This window comes from Elephas maximus, chromosome 16 (genome assembly GCF_024166365.1).
Source record: "Elephas maximus indicus isolate mEleMax1 chromosome 16, mEleMax1 primary haplotype, whole genome shotgun sequence".
Lineage (NCBI taxonomy): Eukaryota > Metazoa > Chordata > Mammalia > Proboscidea > Elephantidae > Elephas > Elephas maximus.
Window position 1 is genome coordinate 37845483 of NC_064834.1, and position 13001 is coordinate 37858483.

Sequence of the window (13001 nt, forward strand, 5' to 3'; positions counted from 1 at the left end):
AATAGTAATTTAATGTTTATAGAGGAAATCATTACCATTTACGAAGAATTTTCACATTGCATTTTCTCATTTGAGCCTCAGATCTTGAAAATAAGCAAGTATTACTTTAAAATGCAGTAGCCAAAGTTCCCACAGGTCAGAGAACTTTCCCACGACCATTCAGCAAATCTCAAAGTAGGAATTAGAACCCAGCTCTCCAACTCCTTGTTCAAATTCTTCCATGAAACGAAATGACGTGATGGTGTCAACGGGAAGCGCAGTATTATTATTTCTTCTTGCATTAGATTTACTTTCTTACCAAACAGATACTAGAAACGGGTTTGCCTGTTAAGTGACAGAGACACTGTTACGGGATTAAACATTCACCTCAGACAATACAAAGGGTACACAATCAACACAAAAGTAGCTCAGAAATGCCTGTATCTTTTATACATACTCTCTTTTACTCTTCAAGGCACATTTATATTACTGGACTTTGTTTTCAATATTCTATAAAAATGTACTAATTTTAATTTCACACTTACAAAAAACTTGTAGAATAATAACAACACAATGAATACCCATGTACTCTTTATCTATATTCACCTGTATTATCAACATTTTACCCCATTTGCTAAATCATTTGTCCTCTCTCTTTACACACACACAAACTTTTTCTTTTTTTTTTTTTGTCTTGGCCATGAGCGGGTAAGTTATATACATCATGGCCCTTTAAGCCTAAATATTTCAGAGTTTATTCCCTATGAATAGGAATACAAGTAATCCCAATTTAGGACGTATTCGAGTTTCCACAAACCACACTTAAAAACGTCAAATTTTTTCTTTTTTGTACATCTTATCATTAGTAATATGTACTACATACAATGTCGCAGCATGTAATCCACTGGTGTGATCATACTCAGATGTTCAAAATTCAGTTTTATAAAGATACTGATAATAAAAGGCAATAATAATGAAAACCAAAAAATAAATAAATAAACAGGTATTCAACGTACATCAGGACCAACGTACAACTGAGTCTTCGGAACCGAACCCAGTTGTAAATCAGGTACTACTTGTATTCTCTTATATAACAATAGTGCAGTTTGTGTAGTTTACCTAATAGTGCAACTTTAGTAAGTGTTAACATTGATACAATACTTTTATATAATCTACCGTCATATTCAGTTGACCAGTAATACCCTTTATACAATTTCTTTTCCTCCAGTTCAAGATCCAGTCTAGGATCAGGCATTGCACTTATGCCATGCCTCTTTAGCCTCCTTTAATCTGAAACACACAGCTTTTGTGTTTTACAACACTGACACTTTAGAAGAATACAGCACACCCCTCCTTATGTTAATGGATTATTTCTCATTTTTGTCTGATATTTCTCCATGATTCAATTCAGGTTATATATTCTTGGCCAGAAAACTACACAGGTGACATATTCTTCTTAGGGTATCACATCTAGAGGCACAAAATGTCCATCTATCTGCTCCTCATTGGTGATGTTAATTCTGATCACCTAGTCAAGGTGTTGTCCAATTTCTCCATTGAAAAATTACTATTTTTTCCCCTGAAACTAATAAATAATCTGTTGGGAAACACTTTAACTGCATGCAAATATTGTGTCCCTCATCAAAATCTGTGCCGAGATTTAGCATCCATTGATGATCCTTGTCTGATGCAAACTACTGTAACAGCTACAACATGCTGACTGTTCCAACTCCAGCGCTCACTACATATTTACCATTTAGTACTCGGCATTCCACATTCTTTGTTCATTTATGGATTTATATATGATCAATATGGATTCCTACTTTTTCCATGGTTTATATTTATCACTGGTAGGAGCCCCTTCAAGCTGCCTCCTGCATCTTTGTGACATGTCCCCAACATTTTTTTAATTTTCTTGAACAATTTCTTACTTTCCAACATTGAAAAAAAAATTCTGGACTTGTTTTGTACCATCTTGCTCCTTTTGGAAGATAATGGTGTTGGAGACGATGCTCTAGTATAATACTATTTCAAGGTCATTGACTATTTTTATTGATTGCTTTTCTTTTTTAATAAGAATTTTCCTGCTTCTTTGCATGTTTCCTTCTATTGTATGGTAGGCAATTAAAGGGTATTAAGTTTGGTTCCGGTGCCAACTAAATTACTGGCAGATCTTCCTGACCATGTTAGGCTTGGTTTGTTGTTGTTGTTAGGTGCCGTTGGCTTGGTTCTGACTCATAGCAACCCTGTGTACAACAGAATGAAACACTGCCTGGTCCTGCAACATCCTCACAATCCTTGTTATGTTTGAGCCCATTGTTGCAGTCACTGTGTCAACTCATCTTGTTGAGGGTCTTCCTCTTTTTCGCTGACCCTCTACTTTACCCAGCATGATGTCCTTCTCCACAGACTGGTCCCTCCTGATAACATGTCCAAAGTATGTAGACATAGTTTCACCATCTTTGCTTCTAAGGAGAGTTCTGGTTATACTTCTTCCAAGAAAGATTTGTTCATTCTTCTGGCAGTTCACAGTATATTCAATATTCTTCACCAACACCATAAGTCAAAGGTATCAATTCTTCTCCAGTCTTCCTCATTCACTGTTCAGCTTTCGCATGCATACGAGGCGATTGAAAACACCATGGCTTGGGTCAGGTGTACCTTAGTCTTCAAGGTGACATCTTTGCTTTTCAACATTTAAAAGAGGTCTTTTACAGCCGATTTGCTCAATGTAATTCGTCTTTTGATTTCTTGGCTGCTGCTTCCATGGCTGTTGATTGTGAATCAAAGTGAAACGAAATTCTTGACAACCTCAATTTTTTCTCTGTTTATCATGATGTTCCTTATTGGTCCAGTTGTGAGGATTTTTGTTTTCTTTATGTTAAGGTGTAATCCATACTGAAAGCTGTGGTCTTTGAGCTTCAGCAGTAAGTACTTCAAGCCCTCTTCACTTTCAGTAAGCAGGGTTATGTCATCTGCATAACGCAGGTTGTTAATAAGTCTTCCTCCAATCCTGATGCCCCTTTCTTCTTCGTACAGTCCAGCTTCTCGGATTATTTGCTCAGCATGCAGACTGAACAGGTATGGTGACAGATACAACCCTGACACACACCTTTCCTGACTTTAAACCATGCAGTATCCCCTTGTTGTTTCTGAACAACTGCCTCTTGATTCATGTACAGATTCCTCAGGAGCAGAATTCCCATTCTCCACAATGTTATCCATAATTCGTTAAAATCCACATAATAAAACACAGATAAACACCATTCTGGTATTCTCTGCTTTCAGCCAGGATCCATCTGACATCAGCAACGATATCCCTAGTTCCATGTCTCTTCTAAGTTCGGCTTGAATTTCTCGCAGTTCTCTGTCGATATACTACTGCAGCTGCTTTTGAATGATCTTCAGCAAAGTTTTGCTTGTGTGTAATATTAATGATATTGTTTAATAATTTCCACATTCGGTTGGATAACATTTCTTGGGAATAGGCATAAATGTGGATTTCTTCCAGTTGGTTGGTCTTTCAAATTTCTTGGCATAGACTAGTGAGCACTTATAGCACTGCATCCATTTGTTGAAACGCCTCAATTGGTGTTTCGTCAATTCCCAGTGCCTTGTTTTTCACCAATGCCTTCAGTGCAGCTTGGACTTCTCCCTTCAGTACCATCGGTTCCTGATCAGATGTTGCCTCCTGAAATGGTCGAACATCAACCAATTCTGTGTATTCCTTCCACCTTCTTTTGATGCTTCTTGCGTCATTTAATAAGCTCCCTATAGAATCCTTCAGTATTGCAACTTAAGGCTTGAATCTTTCCTTCAGTTTTTTCAGCTTGACAAATGCTGAGCATGTTCTTCTCTTTAGGTTTTCTAACTCCAGACTTTTGCACATGTCAGCATAATACTTCGCTTTGTCTTCTTGAGCCACCCTTTGAAATCTTCTGTTCAGCTCTTTTACTTTGTCATTTTTTCCTTTTACTTTAGCTACTTGATGTTCAAGAGCATGTTTCAGAGCCTCTCCTGACATGCATTTTGGTCTCTTCTTTCTTTCCTGTCTTTCTAAGGACCTCTTGCTTTCTTTGTGTATGATGTCCTTGATGTCATTCCACAACTCTTCTGGTCTTTGGTCATTACTGTTCAACATGTCAAATCTATTCTTGAGATGGTCTCTAAAATCAGATGGGATACACTCAAGGTTATACTTTGGCTCTTGTGGGCCTGTTCGAACTTCTTCAGTTTCATCTTGAACTTGCATATGAGTAATTGATGATCTGATCCGCAGTCAGCCCCTGGCCTTCTTCTGACTGATAATATTGAGATTTCCATTGTCTCTTTCCACAGATGTAGTTGATTTGATTCCTATGTATTCTATCTGGCAAAGTCCACATGTATAGTCGCCATTTATATTAATGAAAAAAAGTATTCGCAATGAAGAAGTCGTTGGTCTTGCAAAATTCAATTATGTGATCTCCAGCATCGTTTCTATCACCAAGGCCATATTTTCCAACTACCGATCTTTCGTTTCCAACTTTTGCATTCCAATCACCAGTAATTATCAGTGCATCCTGATTGCATGTTCGATCAATTTCAGACTGCAAAAGCTGGTAAAAATCTTCAATTTCTTCATCTTTGGCCTTTTTTTTTTTTTTTGGCCTTAGTGGTTGGTGCGTCAATTTGAATAAAACTCGTATCAACTGGGTTTCCTTGTAGGTGTATGGATATTATACTATCACTGACAGCATTGTACTTCAGGACAGATATTGAAATATTCTTTTTGATGATGAATACAATACCATTCTTATTCAAGTTGTCATTCCCGGCATAATAGACCATATGATTGTCTGACTCAAAATGACTAATACCTTGCATGCATATGAGGTGACTGAAAATATCATGGCTTGGGGCAGGCACACCTGAGTTCTCAAAGTCACATCTTTGCTTTTTAACACTTGAAAGAGGTCTTTTGTAGCAGATTTGCCCAATGCAATACATCGTTTGATTTCCTGACTGCTGCTTCCAAAATTTTTTTTTTTTTTTGCTTCCATGGGTGTTGACTGTGGATCCAAGTAAAATGACAATGTCAGTTATTTCTTCATTTACCATGATGTTGCTTATTGGTCTAGTTGTGTGGATTTTTGTTTTCTTTATACTGAGGTGTAATCCATACTGAAGGCTAGAGTCTTTCATCTTCATCAGTAAGTGCTTCAAGTTCTCTTTGCTTTCAGCTTGGTTAAGACAGGTCTATTTCAGTTATGTCCTTAGGCCTACCATGTAGCCCTTACTCTATAGTATGATCCTTACTCCTCAGACATGGTCTTTCTGGTCCCTTAACAGATGCCTAAAAGTGCTCAGCGAGGTGTTTCTACTCTAGCTTGGCCAGAACTCCAATTTCTCCCAGTACTGCATGACCTCTGCTATCTCCATTCTGTTTTTGAGTCTGGTAGCAGCTGCTCTCTGCTAAGTCTCACTCTTCATATGTACATCCCAGCTTCTGGGTTCCCTTTCTGCGCAGCTCCCTCCTTTTCCAGTACTCAGCCCTGCGAATTCCAACCTCTTTAGCAGCCCTGAACTCCAATCAACTACCTTCTCTACTTTGTGAGATCACCAGGCTCTGGTAGGGCTTCACTTTCCTGTACCACAGCAGGGGAAGTGTTCCCATCAGAAAACCAGGACAAATGTGGACCTCATCTCATGTGATTCCCATCTCTCAAGGATCACACTCTTGGCTCCTTGTTGTCCAGTGTCTGAAAACAATTGCCTCATATGTTGTCCAGTTTTCTAGCTAAAAGGGCAAGTCTGGTACCACACAATTCTCTTTTCTATTTATGCCTTCAGTATTCAGTGATGCTTGAGGAACTTGTCATAGATTGAATTGTGTCCCCCCAAAATATGTGTCAACTTGGTTAGGACATGATTCCCAGCATTGTGTGGTTGTGCTCCATTTTGTGATTGTAATTTCATGTTAAAGAGAATTAGGGTGGGATGGTAACACCCTTAGTAAGGTCACATCCCTGATCCAATATAAAAGGAGTTTCCCTGGAGTGTGGCCTGTACCTTAGCTTACAAGAGATAAAAGGAAAGGGAAGCAAGCAGAGAGTGGGGACTTCATGCCACCAAGAAAGCAGCACTGAGAGCAGAGCGCATCCTTTGGACCTGGGACTCCTGCACGGAGAAGCTTGATGAGAAGAAGGGCCTTCCTCCAGAGCCAGCAGAGAGAGAGAAAGCCTTTCCCAGGAGCTGACACCCTGAATTTGGACTTCTAGCCTACTAGACTGTGAGAAAATAAATTCTTCTTTGTTAAAGCCATGCACTTGTGGTATTTCTGTTATAGCAGCCCTAGATGACTAAGACAGAACACCAGGCTGCTCTATTAGGAAGGGTTAAGACTCAAGCATTTCCAGCATATGATAAATGCTTTTTATGTAAACATTTCCAAGAAGCTCTCTAACATTGTGTTTCATAGAAATACCTGTGTTTACTTTTACTGCAACACAGTGGCAACGAAATGTTCTCTAGCAATCAGGCAAGTTCAAACAAAATGACAGGGAAATGTCTCTATTTCTTCCAGAAAGCTGATAACCACTTTGGATAGCCAGCTGGCTATCCCCTGACATATATTTGCATTTATTTCCATAACTCTTCCTCCAAAAGACATAACAAAACACTATAGTCTATCCGAAGAAATGAAAGTTGCCATTCTTCATTTTTCTTGTTTATGTGCATGTGCTTAAGGGTGGGGAGAAGATTCTTTTTTCATATAAATCATTTTGGGGTTATTTCCATTTTTACTTCTAACGACTGGTGAGAAAATAATAAGAGAAATTAGTCAAGAAAAAAAAAGAAAATGTCCAACCCCGGATATTAAGTTATTCCAAAAAAATAAAAGGGCAAACAGAAATGGTGTTTTTATCACATACTGTGAGAAATGAGGATTTTGCATTCACTAGAAAATGCAGAATAGGTCTTTCTCTGCACAAGCCAGGTTTGCCTGCGTGGGTACACCGTGAAGCCTTACAAACAGTGTGCCAGACAGAAATGTGGGGCAATCTCTACTTCTTCAGCAAATTTTCCCCATATTAGAAACCAAGACGGTAGCCATCAAATTCATTTTCTAGAAAAGAATCCATGCATAGCAAGTTGTATTTTTCTTCAGTTTTGCTTCAACTCCCCTAGAACTTAAATCATAAGAGCAAGCATCTGATGTTTCTCCTTTTGCCCTCCTCATTGTCCAAGCACTTCCCATCCTATATGGACTCTTGGAACAGTCTTTTTACAGGTCTCTGTGTCACCGTGTGGACCCTGTTAAATTTATTTTCCACAAGTCAGAGCCGAGCACCCTAATTTAGCACAAATTAGTCTATGGCTTCCCACTTCCCAGGGATACAGTCGTAGACCCTGGGCCTGATAAAAAAAAGGCCTCCATGACCTGCTTCTTGCCCACATTCCTATTTCATTTCTCAACACTTTATGCCTATCACTACTGCAAGACTTGTAGCCATTGCCCCTTTAAGAAACACCCCATTCTCCCTTTTTTCTCTTGACTAACTCACTGAGGCTTGGCAACTTCTGGGAAATTTTTCATGATCGCCATTCCAGCCTACGTTACTTGCTCCACTTTCACAGCACCTGTGCTCACCTCTATTATAAATAACCAACATCTTACTGAGCACCTACAGTGTGCTAATCACTGATGAGTACTTAACGTGCATTAGAAGGCACTGGCAAGAAACAATGCTCCAGGAATTGATGGGACATCAATTGAGATGTTTCAACAAATGAATGCAATGCTGGAAGTGCTTACTCTATGTCAAGGAATATGGAAGACAGCTACTTGGCCAACTGAATGGGAGAGATACATATTTGCATCCATTCCAAAGAAAGGTGATCAAAAAAAAAATGCAGAAGTTATCTAACCACATCATTAATATCCAAGACCTGGTGGCACAATGGTTAAGAGCTTGGCTGCTAACCAAAAGGTCAGCAGTTTGAATCTACCAGCCACTCCTTGGAAAGCCTATGGGACAGTTCTGCTCTGTCCTATAGGGTCGCTATGAGATAGGATCAACTCGACAGCAACAAGTTTTTAGATTTTTGGGATCATTAATATCACATGCTAGCAAAATTTAGCTGACGATAATTCAAAAACAACTGCAGCTATACACTGACAGAGATCTGCCAGACATTCAAACCAGGTTCAAAAGAGGATGTGGAATGAAGGAAATCGTTGCTGATGCCAGATGGACCTTGGCAGAAATAGAGAATACCAGAAATATGTTTACCTGTGTTTTATCAACCACATGAAGGCATTTGACTGTGTGGATCATAACAAATTATAAATAATGCTATGAAAAATGGGAATTCCAGAATCCTTAATTGTGCTCATGAAGAACCACTACATGGATCAAGAGGCAGCTGTTTGAACAGAACAAGGGTCGACTGCATCGTTTAAAATGGGAAAACGTGCACGGCAAGGTTGTATGCTTTCACCTTTTTTTATTCGATCTGTATGTCGAACAAATAATCTGAGAAACTGCACTATATGAAAAAGAACACAGCATTAGGATTGAAGGAAGACTCATTAATGGCCTGCGATATGCAGATGACACAACCTTACTTGCCAAAAAAGAAGACAATTTGAAGCAGTTGCTGATGAAGGTCAAAGCCTACAGACTTCAGTATGGATTATGCCTGAATGTGAAGAAAACAAAAATCCTCACAACTCAACTGATAAACAACATCATGATAAATGGAGAAAAAACTGAAGTTGTCAATGATTTCATTATACTTAGATCAACAATCAATGCCCACGGAAGCAGCAGTCAAGAAGTGTAATGTCATACTGCACTAGGCAAATTTGCAACAAAAGACTTCTTGAAAATTTTATAACACAAAGACGTCACTTTGTTGGCTGAAGCGTGCCTGGCCCAAGCCATGGTCTTTTCAATCGCCTCATATGCATGCAAAAGTTGGACAACACAAAAACAAGACAGAAGAATTGATGCATTCCACTTGTGGCGCTGGCGAAGAATACTGAGTATACCACAGACTGCCATAACAAACAGATCAGTTTTAGAATAAACATAGCTAGAATGCTCCTTTAGAAGTGAAGATGGCAAGACTTTGGCTTGCTTACTTTAGACACATCCCAGGGATATAGTAGGAAAGACCAATAGCTAGAAAAGAACATTATGTTTGGTAAAGTAGAGGTCAGCGAAAATGAGGAAGAGCCTCAGTAAGACATTGACAAAAGAGTCACACCAATGGATTGAAACATACCAACAATCATAAATACGGCACAGAGCAGAGCAATATGTCATTCTGTCATACTTAAGTTCACCACGGGTTAGAGCCTACTAGGCAGCAACTAACAACATAACTATTCTCAAGAATGATCATCATCATCATTAAATGCAAACACTTGCAGAATACTTACTCTGTGCCAGGGAATTTTCTAAGTATTGTGTGTGGGTGTACACTTACACAAGTGTAAGTATATACACACATTTACTTACCCTTTGAATCCTCACAACAACCCTTTAAAGTAAGTACTGTTTACTATTCCCAAATTACAGATGGGAAACTGATGCACAGAGAGAATAAGTAACTTGCTCTGGGTTACAGAAGAGTAACTGCCAGAGCTGGGATTCAACTCCAGGCTGCCAGTTTCAGATCCTTGAGCTCTTAACCACTTGATATACTGGCTCTCTCCAGACTTGCCCACTAAGAACTAGAACAAGGACAGACTATAAGGTTTCCAGTAGAAACATAAATAAAATGCAGTGCTCATAGGTGAGGTGTACTTTCTTTGCACATAACAGAGAGAGTCTGAGTCCTTTAACTACAGAACGAAGTGTTTAAACACAAAGTACCAACCCAAAAAACATTCTTCCCTGCCACTCTGAAGGGCTGTCTTCTCAGTGATTTAATACACGCTGAAGAAATACAAGAGGGCTAAGAACATAGGCCTAGAAGTCAGACGTGCTTGGGTTCCATTTGCAGGCTCTCCAATGACTGGCTCTGTGGCCTTGAGCAAATTACCTGACCTCTCTCTGTGCTTAATGCCCTCATTATAAGGACTAATGAGATTACTCATGTAAAGAGCTTAGTTTCAGAACCTGGCACTAAGTACTAAATGAATAAAGTAATAAAAATAACAAATAGTAAAAATAATTGTCACTGCTGCTTTATAAGACTCAGTCCTAATTCATATGGGAAAACATCAACGAGTAGACAATATAGGTCTAAGAACTAATAAGGATGCATCGTAGATTCATTAAAATACCAATAAGCATGAACTATTATTACTCCAAAAGGTATATAAATCAATGTCTCAAAATGCTAGGGGATAAAAAAAAGTCTTTCATTTTAAGAAATAAGAGCAGCTGTTACATACTGAGGGCCTACTCTGTTCTCAACAATGGGCTCAAGCACAGCAACAATTGTAAGGATGGCACAGGACTGGGCAGTATTTTGTTCTGTTGTACACAGGGTTGCTATGAGTCAGAGCTGACTTGACAGCACTTAACAACAACACTGTATCCTCAGTCCTGTAGCAGGTACTTCATAGGTGTTATTCAATCTTCAAAACCACTCCATGGTTCGTCAAATGATCCCATCTTTACAGATGAGGACTCTGAGCCTCTCAAGGGTTAAGTGATTGGCTCCAGGTCACCCCACCTGTGAGCAGCAGAGACTGTGTTGCTTATAACTTAAAGACCCACCAGTAAGGCAAGCAGGGACATAATCACAGAAACAGAAACAGCCGCTCCATAAAGCATTTCCTTGGCACCAATCAGATTTCACTTACATTAAATGTAATCCATCTTTAAAGTCCCCATGATGTATACTATGCTTGTAAAGAAGCATCTTTCAAAGTGACCTAATATTACATATCTCATTCTATTGTCCTGTTTAGTCATAATGTCCTTTGAGAGCAAGACACTCTTTGTTAGACATGGGTAATTTACAAACTGCAGTGGATCTTCAAACATGACTAGATTTCCAAAGCTACAAATTGGGTTCTAGAGTCAAGGCACTGGTGAAAGTGAAAGTAACAATAATGGCATAATATATGTTTGGAGAGGAGGTTGATGGAGAAGAAAAAGGTAAACTAAGCTGTGCTTTTCTTAAAAGAATGAAAGGGCAAGCCATAGACAGGGTAAAAGGTATTCACAAAACACTTATCTACTAAAGTGTGTATCAACTTGGTTAGGCCATGATTCCCAGTATTGTGTGGTCTTCTCCATTTTGTGATTATAATTTTATGTTGAGAGGATTAGGGTGGGATTGTAATACTACTCTTTTTTTTTTCAGTGTCCACCTGATTTAATTAGCTCACTCTTCGTCAGCATCTCTCTCCCCACCACTAACCAGTCCTTTTCATGCCTGATGAGTTGTCTTCGGGGATGGTTCCTGTCCTCTGCCATCAGAAGTTCTGGGGAGCATTGTCTCTGGGATTCCTCTAGTCGCAGTCATACCATTAGGTATGGTCTTTTTATGAGAATTTGGGGTCTGTATCCCATTGGTCTCCTGCTCCCTCAGGAGTTATCTGTTGTCCTCCCTGACAGGGCAGAAATCGATTGTGGCCGGGCACCAACTAGTTCTTCTGGTCTCAGGATAATGTAGGTCTCTGGTTCATGTGGCCCTTTCTGTCTCTTGGGCTCTTAGTTGTCGTGTGACCTTGGTGTTCTTCCTTTGCCTTTGCTCCAGGTGGGTTGAGACCAATTGATGTATCTAAGATGGCCACTTGTTGGCATTTAGGACCCCAGGCGCCACAATTCAAAGTGGGATGCAGAATGTTTTCCTAATAGAATTATTTTGCCCATTGACTTAGAAGTCCCCTCAAACCAAGTTCCCCAGACCCCAGCCCCTGCTCCGCTGACCTTTGAAGCTTTCATTTTATCCCGGAAACCTCTTTGCTTTTAGTCCAGTCCAATTAGGCTGACCTTCCTTGTATTGAGTGTTGTCTTTCCCTTCACCCAAAGCAGTTCTTATCTACTGATTGATCAATAAAAAGTCCTCTCCCTCCCTCCCTCCCTCCCTCCCTCCCCCCTTTTAACCACAAAAGTATGTGTTCTTCTCCGTTTTTTCTATTTCTCAAGACCTTATAATAGTGGTCTTATACAATATTTGTCCTTTTGCCTCTGACTAATTTCGCTCAGCATAATGCCTTCCAGATTCCTCCATGTTATGAAATGTTTCACAGATTTGTCACTGTTCTTTATCGATGCGTAGTATTCCATTGTGTGAATATACCACAATTTATTTACCCATTCATCCGTTGACGGACATCTTGGTTGCTTCCAGCTTTTTGCTATTGTAAACAGAGCTACAATAAACATGGGTGTGCATATATCTGTTTGTGTGAAGGCTCTTGTATCTCTAGGGTATATTCCGAGGAGTGGGATTTCTGGGTTGTATGGTAGTTCTATTTCTAACTGTTTAAGATAACGCCAGATGGATTTCCAAAGTGGTTGTACCATTTTACAATCCCACCAGCAGTGTATGAGAGTTCCAATCTCTCCGCAGCCTCTCCAACATTTATTATTTTGTGTTTTTTGGATTAATGCCAGTCTAGTTGGTATGAGATGGAATCTCATCGTAGTTTTAATTTGCATTTCTCTAATGGCTAATGATCGGGAGCATTTTCTCATGTATCTGTTGGCTGCCTGAATATCTTCTTTAGTGAAATGTGTGTTCATATCCTTTGCCCACTTCTTGATTGGGTTGTTTGTCTTTTTGTGGTTGAGTTTTGACAGAATCATGTAGATTTTAGAGATCTGGTGCTGGTCTGAGATGTCATAGCTGAATATTCTTTCCCAGTCTGTAGGTGGTCTTTTTACTCTTTTGGTGAAGTCTTTAGATGTGCATAGGTGTTTGATTTTTAGGAGCTCCCAGTTATCTGGTTTCTCTTCATCATTTTTCGTAATGTTTTGTGTAAGACTTTTTTTTTTTTTTTTTTTTACTCTTACTCAGGTCACCATCCTGATCCAAGATAAAAGGAGTTTCCCTGGAGTGTGGCCTGT

At 39.4% G+C, this 13001-nt stretch overlaps 1 protein-coding gene across 14 annotated transcripts in view; it reads right to left on the reverse strand.

Annotated features, from left to right (window-relative positions):
* The window catches only part of SGMS1 (sphingomyelin synthase 1), a 344794-nt gene that overhangs the window by 219913 nt on the left and 111880 nt on the right, over positions 1-13001 (reverse strand). Inside the window, exon 1 of one of the 14 annotated variants that reach the window (XM_049855383.1) lies at positions 36-10131. The exons of the other annotated variants lie outside the window; for them this stretch is intronic. The gene's annotated coding sequence lies outside the window, so the exon portion shown is untranslated. Of the gene's footprint in view, positions 1-35; positions 10132-13001 lie in introns of those variants that run through there. 14 annotated transcript variants of the gene reach the window in all.